Below are 14,907 nucleotides of genomic sequence, written 5' to 3' on the forward strand. Positions count from 1 at the left end.
GGTTCCAGGAGAGCAGATCTTTTCCCAAGTGTTACAGCTCTTGTGACAGAAACTCTCAGACATCAGGATGATTCTCACACACCTTTACTTCTCCTGAATAGAGCCCTCATATACATTTTCAGGGTGAGTTACTGTCTGACAGCAGATAACACCCATTGGCTTGGTCTGAGAGTTTGGAGATAACTCATCTACATGTGGGAGAGCCTGAGGCACTGTTCCTCATGACTGATGGCAATAGACCTCTCTGTGGGAGGGGCTGTTGAGGGATGAAGTTAAAAGAAAAGAACCAGGGCCTGGGAGTAGAGTCTAACACCTACCATGAAATCAGGGTCAAGGGTTTGAGGCCTATGCTCAACCAGGCTCCTAGCTGCTTCTCAAAACTCATCACGCCGCAACTCCACCCTTTTCTTTTATAAAGGAAAGGTGTCATCAGAATAAATGTTTCCTATGTTACCAACAGATTGAAACTGAACCAATACCTGATTGGTAGTAACCTTTGCATTGCTACTTATCTGTTGGTTTAGAAGCTGAAAGAGGTAGGGTGCCAAGAGAAGCAAGGCTCCAATGGCTACTATGCGGCCAAGCAGGGGAAGAATCCAGGCTATCAAGGGGTTAGAGTACCAAGGGGTAGGGGTATTGGGAGTATAGCAAGCCTGTAGGTTCCCCCGGACCTCTTTGAGCATTTGTACATCTTGTTCTACCAGGCCATATTCATTGACATAGAAACAACATTCCTCTTCCAGCCAAACATAAGTCCCTCCATGTTCAGCAGTCAACAAGTCCAGGAACATCCGGTTTTGGAGAGAAACTCCTGCAAAAGAGGTTATCTGGCATTGAAGAGATTCAAGGCTGTCTGTAGTAGAGCCCATTACCTGGTCAAGCTTGTCTAGGAAGTCACTGGCCAGGTGTTGTGTACGGACAAGGGCTGCTCCAGTATTTCGAGTAGCACCAATAAAACAGCAAGGCCTAGTCCAATTAGCAGAGGGATGAAGATCTCTCTCTTCTTTTGGCTTCCTCCTATCAGCAAGGCTAGTTGTTCAGATTCTTAGAGATAAACCTGTGGGACAACAAACACAGGGGCACAGGAATTTTGAAAATGAGGGTTGATTCAGGCATCCGTAATACCTTTGCACCAGAGGAGGGCAGAAGTGTTAACACATACTGATTTGGTAATGGTAATGTCACAGGCACATGTGAGATCGGGTTTTGAGGAGGGCTCTGCAAGGCAAAGGGGTGGGAGTAGATCAAAGAGAGGAATACCCTGTGCTTTCCTCATGGGCAAGGGTCCATGGAGGTTATAAAGGGAAAAGTTAATGGGAATGGCTGTTAATAATTGTTGAGAGAGCCCAGCAGTGGTGACACACACCTTTAATCCCAGCACTTGGGAGGCAGATAAGGTGGATTTCTGAGTTCAAGTCCAGCCTGGTCTACAGAGTGAGATCCAGGATAGCCAGGACTACACAGAGAAACCCTGTCTCAAAAAACCAATAATAATAATAATAATAATAACAATAATAATAATGGTTGGGAGAGAGAGGCACAGAAAATCATTGGGAAGAACTGGGGTGGATCATTAAGGAGATCCACTGCATATTGGATGTTCTGTGGCCAGGAGAGAGTAGCTCATGAGACTGGTTTTCCTGTTAGGAAATATTCGCATGGGTAAAGGCTGATTTGGGGGCAGGGACAAGTTCATGGGAGATGTGTAGGTCAGCTATGGGGTATCTGGCACAGCCATTGGTGTAAAGTTTACCCGTGACTCTGGTTTGCCAAAGTTCATTCCATGGATATCTGATGGAAAGCTGAAAATGAGTTTTAAGGTTGGTGAGCATGGTGCCACCTCAACTGGTGGATTCCATCCTGCAGATCCAATATCTGCAACCTCCATATGTGGAGACCTCCTGGAGACATTCACCTGTGTTTCAGTATGGAAAGCAGAGAAAAGGGCTAGAGATAGTGGAGATGGGTTCTGGGTATAGGGAAATCTCAATCCTGGTTTGACATCCTTCAAGTGAGCAGTCTTGGGTTCCTATAACTTTGTGGTGTCACTTGTAGGTTTCCCTAGCATAGAATCTCCACTGCTAAGTGTTGGGAAGGCTAAGGAGAGGCTGGGTGGTAGCTTAGTTAGCATGAAAGATGAAAATCAGCCAAGAGAATAGAGGAAAGGGGGCACTTGTGGAGGGCACATGGCCTGGGGAGCTGTTACCAGGTCATGGATGTCCTTCTAGTAGATCCTGCTGTTCTCTGGGAATGGTGTCTCTCTGTCTTCTCTTCCCCCTCCTTGGTTCTTGATCTGTCAGAGAGAGGCTGGCCATCTTCTTGGTTGGTGGGGTGGTGTCAAACATTTCTGGCAGGGACCCAGATAGGCTTAGGGATGGTCCTGTGAGAAAACACAAGTGGAAACCCTCCTCATTTCAAGGACGGGGTCTTGTCCTTTCCAAATCTATCCAAAGTATCTTGTCATCATACTAGGAAAGGGAGAGGTAATTTTGGTGTGTGCCAATGAAGGGAAACAGGAGGGTGATTGGAGTTTTTGAAGATGTTAAATATGTTTAGGGTAGTCAGGGCCACTATTAATTGTACAAATAAGGGGATAAGTATTGGTTGGCTTTTTCAGGAGTTGGACTTTCAGGATCTGATGTGTTCTTTCTATTATTCCTTGGCCCTGAGGGTTGTGGGGAATTCCAGTATGATGGGCAATGGTTTTTAATTGAGAGCTGGTAAAGTCAGGACCATTATCTGTTTTTATCTGTTGAGAAATGCCCATGATGGCAAAGGTAGAGAGCATATGGTAAATTAACCTTTTTGAGTTTTTACCTATCTGGGCTGTAGCCTATATAAAATGTGAGAAAGTAAATATTTATTTGTCTAATAAATTCAGGAACATGGTTGACATCAATTTGCCATACGGCATTTGGTTTGAGGCCTTGGTGATTGGTGTCCATGGTTTGTAAATCCGGGGTGGTAATGAGGGATGCACAATGGGCACATGTTTTTATTATCCTTTGGATGTGATCAAGGGGGATGTGAGGGAAGTGACCATGAAACCTCTTTATCTTTGTGTGTGTGTGTGTGTGTGTGTGTGTGTGTGTGTGTGTTTGTGAATGAAATTGGTCTGCTTGCTCAGTGGAGGCTATGAATGCTCCTGTTGTGGTGGTTTGGTCAGCTAGTGCATTTCCCTCAGATATAGGACCTGGCCGGGGACTATGAGATCAGATGTGCTGGATATAGATGAGGGAGCTTCTGACCTGTAGGAGGGTGGACACCTATATGAGCAGATGTGAGAGTGGGTTGTCATCTAGTTTGATAAATGATCTTGACAACCAGGGCATCAAATTGACAGCATATACACTGTCTGAAAAGAGATTAAGGGGGCTCTTGACTTCTATTAGAGCAAGGTAAATGGCATATAGTTCTTTATATTAGGGGGAGTGCTGGGGAATGCTCTTTGAATCAGAGGATAGGGGGTTCATCCTCTGAGAAGAAGTATATTACTGCTGTAGCTCCCCTATTCCCACCATTGGTAAGTTGAGGGGGCTCCTGTTATGGATTCCCTTGGGAATAATTTGTGGGATAGCCATCACAACAGAGGGAGGGTAGAGACTCACTTTTCATCAGGATAGTGGTTATCAATTTGTCCTGGGAATCTTATTAAGCTGATAGCACTGTGGGCATGATTTTTGATCAGCCACTCAACGTCTGAGAGGGAGAAGGTGGTGACAAGAATGTCAGGTTCTTCTCTTAGGGTTTGTAGGGCTCTATCCCTGCCATTTTTAATCATGTTCGCAAGTGCATCTACTTCATTTAAAATTCGGTGTGCACCACCCATTGGGGTGTAGAGCCACTTTAGTACCCCCTAAGCCTGGCAAAGGGCTCCTATAAGCATAGGGGAGAAGTTAAAGATAAGGAAATGTACAGGTATGGTTGGTTGATACCTAGCAAGAGCCATATCTTTTAGGGCTGAATTGACAGAATTTAGGGCTTGGACTGTTTTTGGGGACAGAGTTCTTGGGGAGGAGGGACTTTTTATCTCCTTTCAGGTGGTTAAGAGGGGTTGTAGGGTGCTTGTGGGAAGGTGGAACCAGGATCAAAGCCAATTTAGGTTGTCCAAAAAGGTCTGGAGGGAGGCCAGAGTTAATTTCTGAGGGAAAGAAAGGTTGGGTTTGATGGGGGCATATTGAATTAAGGGAGATCTCTGTTACTAAACATGCAATAGGAGAAATAAATTGGATTTTGTGAGGGACTATTTTGAATCCTAGGGCAGGTAAGGAAGGTATTAGCTGGTCCTTAAGTTGGGAGGGGAGGGTAGAAGCATCTCCCCATACAAGGATATCATTCATGTAATGATAGATGTTGAGTCCTTTGTCTAAATAGGGTTTTAATGCAGTGGCTACAACCTCCTGACAAATGGTAGGACTGTCAGTCATTCGTTTTGGAGGAATGGTCCATTCACCTCTTGAAGCTAGGCCAGAGTTGTTAATAAAGGCACTGAGAATGTAAAGCATTGACAGTCCCTGGGATGAAGAGGGATAGAAAAAAGCAGCCTTTGTGTCTATTGCTATTAGGGGAACATTGGCAGGAATGGCTGAGATGTGGGGTAGCCCTCTTTGCAGGGAGTCTCATATTTGCATGGCTTTGTTAATTGCCCTCAAATCTTGCAATAGTCTCCATCCCCATTAGCTGTTTTTTTTCTTTCTTTGTTTTTGTTTTTGTTTTTTGTTTTGTTTTGTTTTTTTATAGCAAACACAGGGATGTTTCAGGGACTGCAGGAGGGGCAGATATGTTGTAGAGACAGTTGTAAACCTACCAGTTATCTGAGACCTCTAAGCTTCTCCCTTGATAGAGGTCTCTGAGGAACCCAATGGCTTCACCAGAGAGTCAATCAAAGGCAGGGAGTATTAAATCTAATTGTGGCCCCTAGAATAGGGGTTGATTTGGAGGAAGGTTTTTTGAGTCTCCTTGGGTACTATTTTCTTCATAAGTAATATCCTCTATCTTAATGAGGTCTCTTTCTGGTTGGGTGGTAGGAACTATGTCTAAGGCTTGTAAGATATCTCTCCCTAAAAGATTGGTGGCTACTTAAGCCACCAGGAAGCATTTGAGGCCAATAGCTTGATCTGAGTCTTGCCACCTATAGGTCTGTCTGATGAAGCATGTGTGAGAGGTACCCGCTATGCCTAGCAGATGAGGCCCAGGGATTTGTAGCCAGCCTTGTGGGACCTCTTGCTGTCTTAAAATTGTTCTGTCTGCTCCTGAGTATCAATAAGACACTTTAATGGTTTATCATATATTTTAATAGTTAACTTTGGGTGGGAGCCTTCTGAGATGCTGGACACCCATTAGGCTTCTATGGAAGTAGTTGTTCCTCTGACTGTCAAGGCTGAGGGTTGCCCCATTTTAAGTTTAAAGGCTCTAGTGGCTTACGATCCTTATGCTATGGAGCAGTACAGTGCTTCATCCAGTGGAAACCTTTTCTGTAGGGGGAACAGATGGGCTTAGAGGGATTAGAATCTGTTATAGGAGGGGAGTTTTGTGGGCATTCAGTCTTCCAATGTCTTGCCTCTCCACATTTGAAGCAGATTCCTTCTGTTTTCACTGCTGCTGCAAATGCCTGAGCCATGGATGCAACCTGGTGTGATTCAACTCCTATTTCTTGAGTTGCCACAATCCACCTATCATGATGCTCTTCCCAGAGACCTTGGAAAGCTAGTCTAGACTCAGAAGTCATGCCTTCCCAAACAATGAGTTTAAGAAGAAGGTCCCTGGCTGTGGGATTGGAGATTTTTCTTTCTAAGCTCATTTTAGTTCTGAGAATAAAATCAGATAGGGATTCTCTGGGCTTCTGATGGAAAGAGAGCAGGGAATATGTGGGGTCTGGTGACCCCTGAGGGTGGGGTGAGCCTATCCTAAACTTATATTGCACAGAGGTGAACATGCTCATAGTGTCCTGCTGGATGAGATGCCTGCTGTGCTCCAGTAGAGAAATCTTCCTGGCCAAAGAGTTCATTAAAAACCCAAATGGTAACCTTGCTTCTCTCCTGGTTTTGTTTGACTTGTTGAAGACATACATCTCAAAAGTAGGCTTCCCACTCTAGAAACACTGAGACAGGAAGAGCAGAACAGCAAATATCTCTCCAGTCTTGGGGTTTTTTTAAGTTGGCAATATGGATCTGTAGTAGAGATTTTTGTCCACAGTAAGTGAATGCCATCTTCCTTTACTGCTTGCCTGAATTCTTTTAGGACTGAGGCTTAGAGTGAGTACCAATTAAGTGATTTAGCTCAAGTGGGGTTGATATTAACTGGGAATGCTCAAGCAGTTTGGGTTGCAAGTTCTGTATCAAACTCCTGAGTAGCATGGGAGGCAGGGTTAGTTTTTTCACAAGAGCTCCCTGAAATTGTAGAGCTGATGAGTTGTTGATGGTTGAGTGTAAGGGTCTATGGAAATTGGCAGGATTTTATCTAGGAATTATGAAGGTCTTTCACTTTACCAGCTTGGAGAAGGGGGAAGGGATCTATCTCTCTTTGGTGGTGTAAGGGGAGAGGCTGGCAAGAGCTCCTTTGGTATTTTAATAGTTCCTTGCCTTTGGATGGGGGAGGGAGAAGCATTAGGAGCAAACTTTTTGTTTGGCATTTCCTCCAAGGCATAAGGTGGGAGGCATGGGTAGATGGATTTTATTTCTCTTATTAGTTGAGTGAGGGCTGTGAGGTCTGAAATAGGGTGATTTTTGGGACCTTAATCTTTGGGTTCATTTGACTGATAGAGGCCAGAAGCTGTGTTGTTCTCAGTCTGTCCTATTTTAGATGGCCCTATACATAGCTGAATAGCAGGTAAGATTGGCAAAAAGCCATGAAGGTTTTTTTTTTCCTTTATTTCTGTTTTTGAGGAGGGAAGCTACTCTGCTCTATGAGTCTGGACTGTAAATATTGTCCTCAGCCATGCATATTGATATCTGAAGGACTTCCTCCCAAAACAAGGAGGCTTGTTTCTTGGCTATTTTTATTCCATGGGATTTTAGTATGGCCCCTATTTGCCTGGCCTAGGGTTATTTTTTTATGTGATGTTGAGCTACCCATGACAGAAAAGAGGAGAGAAGCTTTGTCCAATGGGAATGTTCCCTTAGCCAACTGGCTTGTGGGATTTCAAATAGGTCCAAAACACTAAGCCATCCCAAAGATTTAAGTACGAGCAGCTGCCCTGTGGTTTGTAAGTGGCTGCTGCATTACCAAGTTTTTCTTTTTGTTTTAAAGAGAGTCTAGATGGAGAGTCTTTGGCAACATTTGTTACAGTTGTTGGATTTACACAGAGGCCAGAGAGACCTTCAGTTAGCACAAGAGAGTAGCTCTGTCCAGAAGGCTTCAGTTGTTCTTTTAGCTTATCTAAATCCATGAGACGGCTCTGACTGAAAGTGCACAGGAGGAAAAAGGACAGGTTGTTCATTTCCAGAGATGGGGCCCACCTTCCTGAAGCATCAGGTCATGCAGCTGTATTGCTGTTAGGGCCAGATGTTGGTCACCAGCTGTAGGTCCTTTGTTTCAGAGGGTGTCCCATCTTCAGCCCACTCTGGTGCTGGGGAGGGAAAGTCCGGGCCAAGGCAGTATATTGCAACCAAGGATGGGAGATCACCTGCCTCCACTGCTGCCTCTGCTCATGACTCCACTGTAACTTCCTGGTCACTCCCAGGTGCTGCACCTGTCTCTCTGCTCTGAGCTGGCCCAGGCTGGGCTGATAAGGAGTTGGCTAGCTGACAAGAAGGCAGCTTGCTGTTGCAGGCAGGTTCCAGGAGAGCAGATCTCTTCTCCAGCTCTTGTGGCAGAAACTCATGGACACCAGGATGATTCGCACACACCTTTATTTCTCCTGAATAGAGCCCTCATATAAAGATTCACTGGCAGCAGATAACACCCACTGGCTTGGTCTGAGAGCTTGGAGATAACTCATCTACATGTGGGAGAGCCTGAGGCACTGTTCCTCATGACTGATGGCCATAGACCTCTCTGTGGGAAGGGCTCTGGAGGGCTAAAGCTAAAAGTAAAGAACCAGGGCCTGGGAGAGAGCCGAATACCTACCATCCGATAAGGGTCCAGGATTCAAGACTTTTGCTCGACCAGGTACACAGCTGCTTCTCACAGCCCACTGCCACACAGATTTCTTAACTGTGAGTCCCTGAAAACCAAGACGTAAGCTGTTAACTATCAATACCAACATACAGAATAGACATTCTCACTATACACAGGAAGAATTAGGGCATTGCAAAGAAAAGGTAGACTAAAATAAGGCTGGAAGACAGACAAGCAAACCACAAATTCCTCCACTCCAGTACTCTGGGCTCTTGCTGCCAAAACCTGGACTCTGATGCACCTGGGAAAACCCAGTACTTTAGGTCTGCTATTATGACCACATCTCACCCCTCTCTCTTGGGCTAGTTTCATTCTATGCTTGCAGTTATCCTAGATACCTCATGTTGATGGTGTTATCAACACCCTCAAAGTTACATTTCCATTTCACAGCTTCATATAACTATGTCTCAGAGCCACCTTGCTGATACTTCAACTTTATTTCATATTGCCTAGCATTAGCTGTTTTGAGACCTTAGTGTAAGCCTTCAGCCCCTTAACTTTTCTATGCCTGATAAACCAGTGTGAATGTGGACCATTTTGAGAAGTTATCCAGCCTGCCCCATGTACAGTCAGTCCACCCTTTACAAGAGCTGTTCTGACCTTTGTAATTTTTGACCAAAAACCTGACAGAGCAATTCTCTTGACAGACACTTGTAGCATAGACTCCTTCATCTCTGACTGTGTCTGTGTTTCCAGACACTTTTAGCTAAAAGTGGAAGATACCATCTGAGACTGAAGTAAAAGGAGAGAATGATTGGCATTTGATGTCTCTGCCTCTTCCTTTAGATACAATATAAGGAGTTGATGGTGAATCTGTAGCTAAATTACTTACATTTAAAGTGAATTTATGTTTTTAGAGTCTAGACTCTTCTAAGCGTGGAGTTGCCCTTAATGTACCTTTTATATCATCCTAGTGAAAACTGTGAAGCTTCTTCACTGTATTAATCTTTCTAATAGCAGCACCTGCTTTCTCTGCACCTCTCTAGTGTACTAACACTCAGTAACAATTCTCTCTTCACTAAACTGACATTTTTTTTCATATTATCTTCTCTTTCCAATTATATCTAATAGGATTACATAGTAGTAGCATCACAATTCCATTGTTGTCTTGTCTTGCAATCATCTCCACAAACTGACCAGTTTATTTCTTTTGTACTCACTCTCACTTAAGTTCCCAGGCCATGAGAAGAATGACAATAGACTGTTTGTGAAAATGTAATCAAGTCTGTAGTCAGTTGACAATGGCATCCATGATTTTCTTTGAAACCTTACAACCCAGACCTCTGCTGTCTGATTTTCTCTAGGTATTCTGATCTTGCAAACTCCCACTAAGCTGATTCAGCAAGATCTGTTTGTAGAACTCTGAGATTTCTCTAACCCATATTTCACAGCACCTTCAGAATTCTCCCACAAGCCATTTTCAAAGGGCCATGATACAATGTCTCACTTCTTGGTACTGGTTTTCTGTATTAATTTTTTTCTCATCACTGTATCAGAATATCAGACAAGCTCAACTTAATGTGCATAAGGCTGATTTTGGCTCCTGGATTAAGAGATGGAATCCATCACCACAGATACAGAAGAGTGGCAAGAGGGTGAGACAGCATGTCTCATTGGATCTGTAGACTGTACTTAGAGAGAAATGATGACTATCAACTTGCATTTCCTTTTAACCTAGCTTGGGAGCCAGAGCCCTTTGGGTAGTGCTGTTTGCACTTGAGTGTAGGTCTTCCCTCCTCACTTATGTTCCTCTGGAAACATCCTCGAAGACATGCTTACATCTATATCTGCTTAGGTCATTCTATCAGAGATATATGTGTATTTATATGTATATGTATATGGATAAGTATGTGTATGTGTATTTTTATAAATATATATATATATATATATATATATATATATATATGTCAGTCAAGATAATCATCTGTTTTTCATAAGCTGCATGAGTTGTGTAGAGTTCTATTCTTTGAATCAGTCACTTAGCAGAAGCAGGTACTCAATCACTTTATGTTTCGGCTTGAGAAACAATTAGACAAACAGTTCACAAACTGCAGGATATATTGTCAGATGAAAATAAATAATGTAGAGTCCAAGCTGTACTAAAGTATGGTTAGAGGGAAGTGTGCCAGCTAAACAGTAAGCAGAAAGAAAAAAGATGGAGAAAACATCCTGGTATAAGTAAGACTATGTTGCTCCAAATTAGATTCTTCAAAGTTGTAGTGTCCTTAGCAGGCAAAGATCATACAGTCCTAAAAGCAAACTTTATTTGTTTACATCAAAAAGTTTTACATTTATTTATTGTGTACAATGGGAGATGCTTTGTTGAAGTCAGAAGACAACTTTCAGGTGTCCCCTCTTCCTTTCCATCATGTATATTCTGGGAATCAAATCAGGCCTTCATACTTGGAAACAAGCATTGTTACTTGATCAAACATCTTTATGCACCTATATATTTGATTTTAAAATTAAATATTTTTAATTGACAGCATTTTATATTTGTGTTATACAAATGATGACTTGAAATTCATTGATACCACTAAATCTTTAATTCAGACCACTTCATATGTATCTTCCTCGCCTACTTATCATTTATGCCTGTTTTTCTGGATTTTTAAGAATATGAGGTTGTTTATCTCCATAGTTCTCATCTTGCATGGAATATTTTTTGAAGTGTTTCATTTTGTCTAACAGAAATGCTGTGTTCTTGACAGATACTTTTTAAATACCCTTCCACACTGGTGGCAGCAACTGTTCTACTCTGGTGTTACTATGATCATTTAGATTATATACTTTGCTAATTGCTGAGTTTATTTGGAACTCTATTAAGTACAAGATGGCTTTGTTGTTTAGTTTTATACTTGGGGTTTTGTTTTGGTTTGTTTTTTGTTTGTTTGTTTTTCACCTATTGCTGGACACTTAGGTATCCAATACTATTTTGATCATAGTCCATATGTCTATGTGTGTGCATTTGCATTAACAGAAAATTTTAACTCAAATGACTGAGAAGGAAGATTTATGTGTAAGCCTAATTTTACTAAGCTATACCTATAAAATTTCTATGTAATTCTGAAAATATCTTGTTAAACCACTGTTAAGATGTTTTCATTAATTTTACCAGGAAAACATAAATACTTCTAAATGCAAGACCTCAAACCCCTCACAGTAAATCTTAAGAAAATGTCTTTTCCCAACTACACTGAATATCAAAAGTAGAGCTCAGATGTTCTGCCCAGTTATTCCTATTCAATTCACATGTAACATTCTAATGTCAAATGTTCTCTTGTAGCTTCTGTTCATCTTAATTTGTTTTCTTTTTCTGGGCATATCAGATTGTGAGCAAGAGAGAAAGCCAGGAGGCAAAGGCTCTGGAAAGATAGAAAACAAGAGATATAATACAAAATACACTTAGTGGTTTTGTTTGTTTAGGAGTTTTCAAGTATATGATACATGTGGGTTTTGCAAAATAATAAATATTAATTTATATTTTATCTTCTGGATCATCATTGAGAAATCTGTAAAGACCACTGATGGCTTCTTTGAAGTCATTTTACACCTAGAAATGTAACACAATATGTCTACATATTGCTATGCTTGGATAATATAGCATGTTTCAAAAACAAAATGGGAAATACTACAAAAGAAATTCCTGATTTTCTCATTAAGGTATCTGTTTCTTGCTTTTGTAGCAAGGTATAACCTATATTTTCAAGCCCATCATCATCATGTTGAAATCGTAAGGTAAAAAGACAGAACAGTAACAGATTAACTCCACTGAAGTTTGTCAAATTAATCAAATAAGAGAAATAAAAACAGATTCCTGTGACACTGTGACCAGCAGATTTCCACTTACATATTTCCGGCAAAACAGGATACCAAGGTCAATTTTAGTGTCAAGGTACCATGAAAAGACAAAAGCATTTTTTTAATTGCAATCACAACACCAATTTTTTTGTTAAATTTGTATAACATGGCAGATAGTATTGTCCAGGAAACTATATATGCTATTATTCTCATGGAGGAAGCATCTTCTATTGATGAAAAAGTAGGCAGTAATATCAGTCAAAATGAATGCACAGAGGGCTGAATATTCTTCAAGTGATGAGGTGTTGTTAGCTGAAATTCTCTTATTTGAATTGGTTTCCTCCCCAAAATGAAATAAACTCACCATAATTTCCTCTTTCTTATTCCTAGGTGGTTTGTAGTAGTTCTACAAATAAAAATCTTACCTCCCTAAATATAATTTCAATTAAAAATAATTTTAAGCTTTTTCATTCAATCATAAGTGCATTAATCTTCCTAACTCATTCATTCTTATTTTTCAAAGTATTCATTTGTTTGTTTATTTATTATTAAATCATATACTTTCCAGCTGTTCCTTTTGCAATCTCAGAAATAACTCCATGGCCCCTGTCAAGTTGAAAAGTAGCTGTGCTACATGGTCATGCACTTACTCCACCATCATGACACTGAAGTTACCAATTAAGTTTATAGCAGGGGAGGTGGAAATGGGTTAAACTGGGAGACATAAAGGGAAGAAAGACTGTAATTGGGATACGTTGTATAAGAAAATTATTTTTTAAGTCTTATGAATTTTAAGTTTTCATTGGTTATTTTATTTATCTACATTTCAAATGTTTCGTATCCCCTTTTCCAGTTTCCCCTACATGAGACCATATCTCCTCCTCTCTTCCCCTGCCTCTATGAGGGTTTTCTCCCACCAGCCCAACCATTGCTGCCTTAGAGGCTTAGTGTTCCTCTATCCTGGGACATCAGCCTTCACAGGACCAAGGGGGTTCCCCTCCTAGTGATGCAAGATAAGTCAATCCTCTGGTACATATCCAGCTAGAACCACTAGTACCGCCTGTGTATTCTTTTGGTTGGTTGTTTAGTCCTTTCTAGCTTTGGGAAGTCTGGTTGGTTGATATTGTTGTTCATCCTATGAAGTTGCAAACCCCTTCAGCTCCTACATACCTTACTCTGACTTCCCCGTTAGAGACCACATGCTCAATCCAATGTTTGACTGTGTACCTCTGCATATGTATTGGTCGGGCTCTGGCAGAGCCTTTCAGGGGCAGCTATACTGGGCTGCTGTCAGTAAGCACTTCGTGGCATCAGCAATAGTGTCTGAGCTTGGTATCAGCAGATGGGATGGATGCCTAGGTCGAGCAGTCTCCGGATGGCCTTTCCTTCAGTTTCTGCTCCACTCTTTGACCCTGCATTTCCTTTTGACAGGAAGAATTCTGGATTAATAAAATTAAAAGGAGAAAAAGAATATTAGAATTTCAAGGCTCATTGGGGATCTCAATAAGTAGCTTGTATTATTGGTCCCTTTCTGGGTAAAGGTTGTGGGAAGAGTTATCTGTGCATATACAAAGAATAGAGTTCCCTTGAACAGCCTCCCTTGAAACAATTACAAGTAGCCTTGTACCTAAGAGGGATATGGAAATAGCCGAGATTACCCAGCCTGAGAGCCTTTCTATCAGTCTGAGGAGCACATTGCCATCCTTCTTATGTAAAATGAATGGAAGCTGCTGTCTTGTTAGAAAGACAGGGAAAGAGATTTTTCATCATGTGTACATCGATTAATGACTTGAGAAAGTGTTTGCTTCTCCTTCTTTCCCCACTCCAAGTTCCTGTGTTAATTATCCACATTGCAGAATTTAAACACATTAATTGGTAACAAACTTTGGCAACAGGAGAGTAGCTTCAATTCTCTGAGGAAACCCTGATTAACAGATTGTTTCAAATAGATTTTCACTTTGGACTTAGCCCTGATTCAGCATAGACTCTGATTCTAGGGGCTTTCATTTATACGTAGCCAACAAAGAGTGCTTTAACCAGTTAGGGATTTAGATCAGTGATAGAGCACTTGCCTAGCAAGCTCAAGGCCCTGAGTTCAGTCCTCAGCTCTGGAGAAGAAAGATTTAAAAAAAAAAAGAGTGTTTTAAGACAAAAAAAAAAAAAAGAAAATCCATCACTCCCTACATAATGTAGCTCACTAGAAATGTGTGTACCTGAGAATGCAATGTTCTACACTAAATATTTTACTCCCATGTAATTTAAAATTAGTTACTGAATATGTTAGTAAGTCAGATTTTCTGAGTTCATCTCAGTCCACTGCCCAAATAATAAATGTGGCTGTGGCAGTTTGAATAAGAATGACTGTCATAGGCTCAAATATTTCAATGCTTGGTCACTAGCTGGTGAACTGTCAGGGAAGAATTAGGAGGTAGGTCAATGTTGGAGTAGGTGTGGCATTGTTGAAGAGGTTGTGATACTAGAAATGGTCCTTGAGATTTCAAACACCATGCCAGGCCCAGCTAACCTGTCTTGGTCTCTGTCTCTGTCTCTCTGTCTCTGTCTCTCTCTGTTTCTCTGTCTCTTTCTCTGTCTCTCTGTGTCTCTGTCTCTGTCTCTGTCTCTCTCTGTCTCTCTGTCTCTCTGTCTCTCTCTCTCTCTCTCTCTCTCTCTCTCTCTTTCTGCAAAAAGATCAGGATATAAAGGTCTCAGATAGTGTTTCACTGCCTGTCAGAGGGCTACCATCATGATAGTATACTACTGTCTGCCAAATTATAAACAAGCTCCTGATTGAATGGTTTATTTTGCAAGAAGTAACTTGTTCATGGGGTCTCTTCAAAAAAATATAACAGTGGCTAAGGTATGGTCATCTGACTCCATAGCTTTAATGAATTAATGAAGCAACAGGACTAATATAAACATCAAAGGGTTAATGCTAGTACATTTCCTTTATCAGGTTTTCCTGGTGATGTGATCTAAATGAGGATCTAA

The 14,907-nt window shown here is 41.3% G+C and overlaps 1 long non-coding RNA gene across 1 annotated transcript; it reads right to left on the reverse strand.

The window, feature by feature from the left end:
- Positions 1–2,329: 2,329 nt before the first annotated feature.
- On the reverse strand, positions 2,330–13,224 carry LOC114633812. Its single transcript, XR_003713244.1, has 3 exons — positions 13,147–13,224; positions 8,068–8,164; positions 2,330–2,380 (listed from the first exon to the last, which is right to left on the reverse strand). It is a non-coding gene; the product is annotated as an uncharacterized LOC114633812 (long non-coding RNA).
- Between the last annotated feature and the right edge of the window lie 1,683 nt (positions 13,225–14,907).

Source organism: Grammomys surdaster, unplaced genomic scaffold, assembly GCF_004785775.1.
Source record: "Grammomys surdaster isolate TR1022 unplaced genomic scaffold, NIH_TR_1.0 752, whole genome shotgun sequence".
Classification (NCBI taxonomy): domain Eukaryota; kingdom Metazoa; phylum Chordata; class Mammalia; order Rodentia; family Muridae; genus Grammomys; species Grammomys surdaster.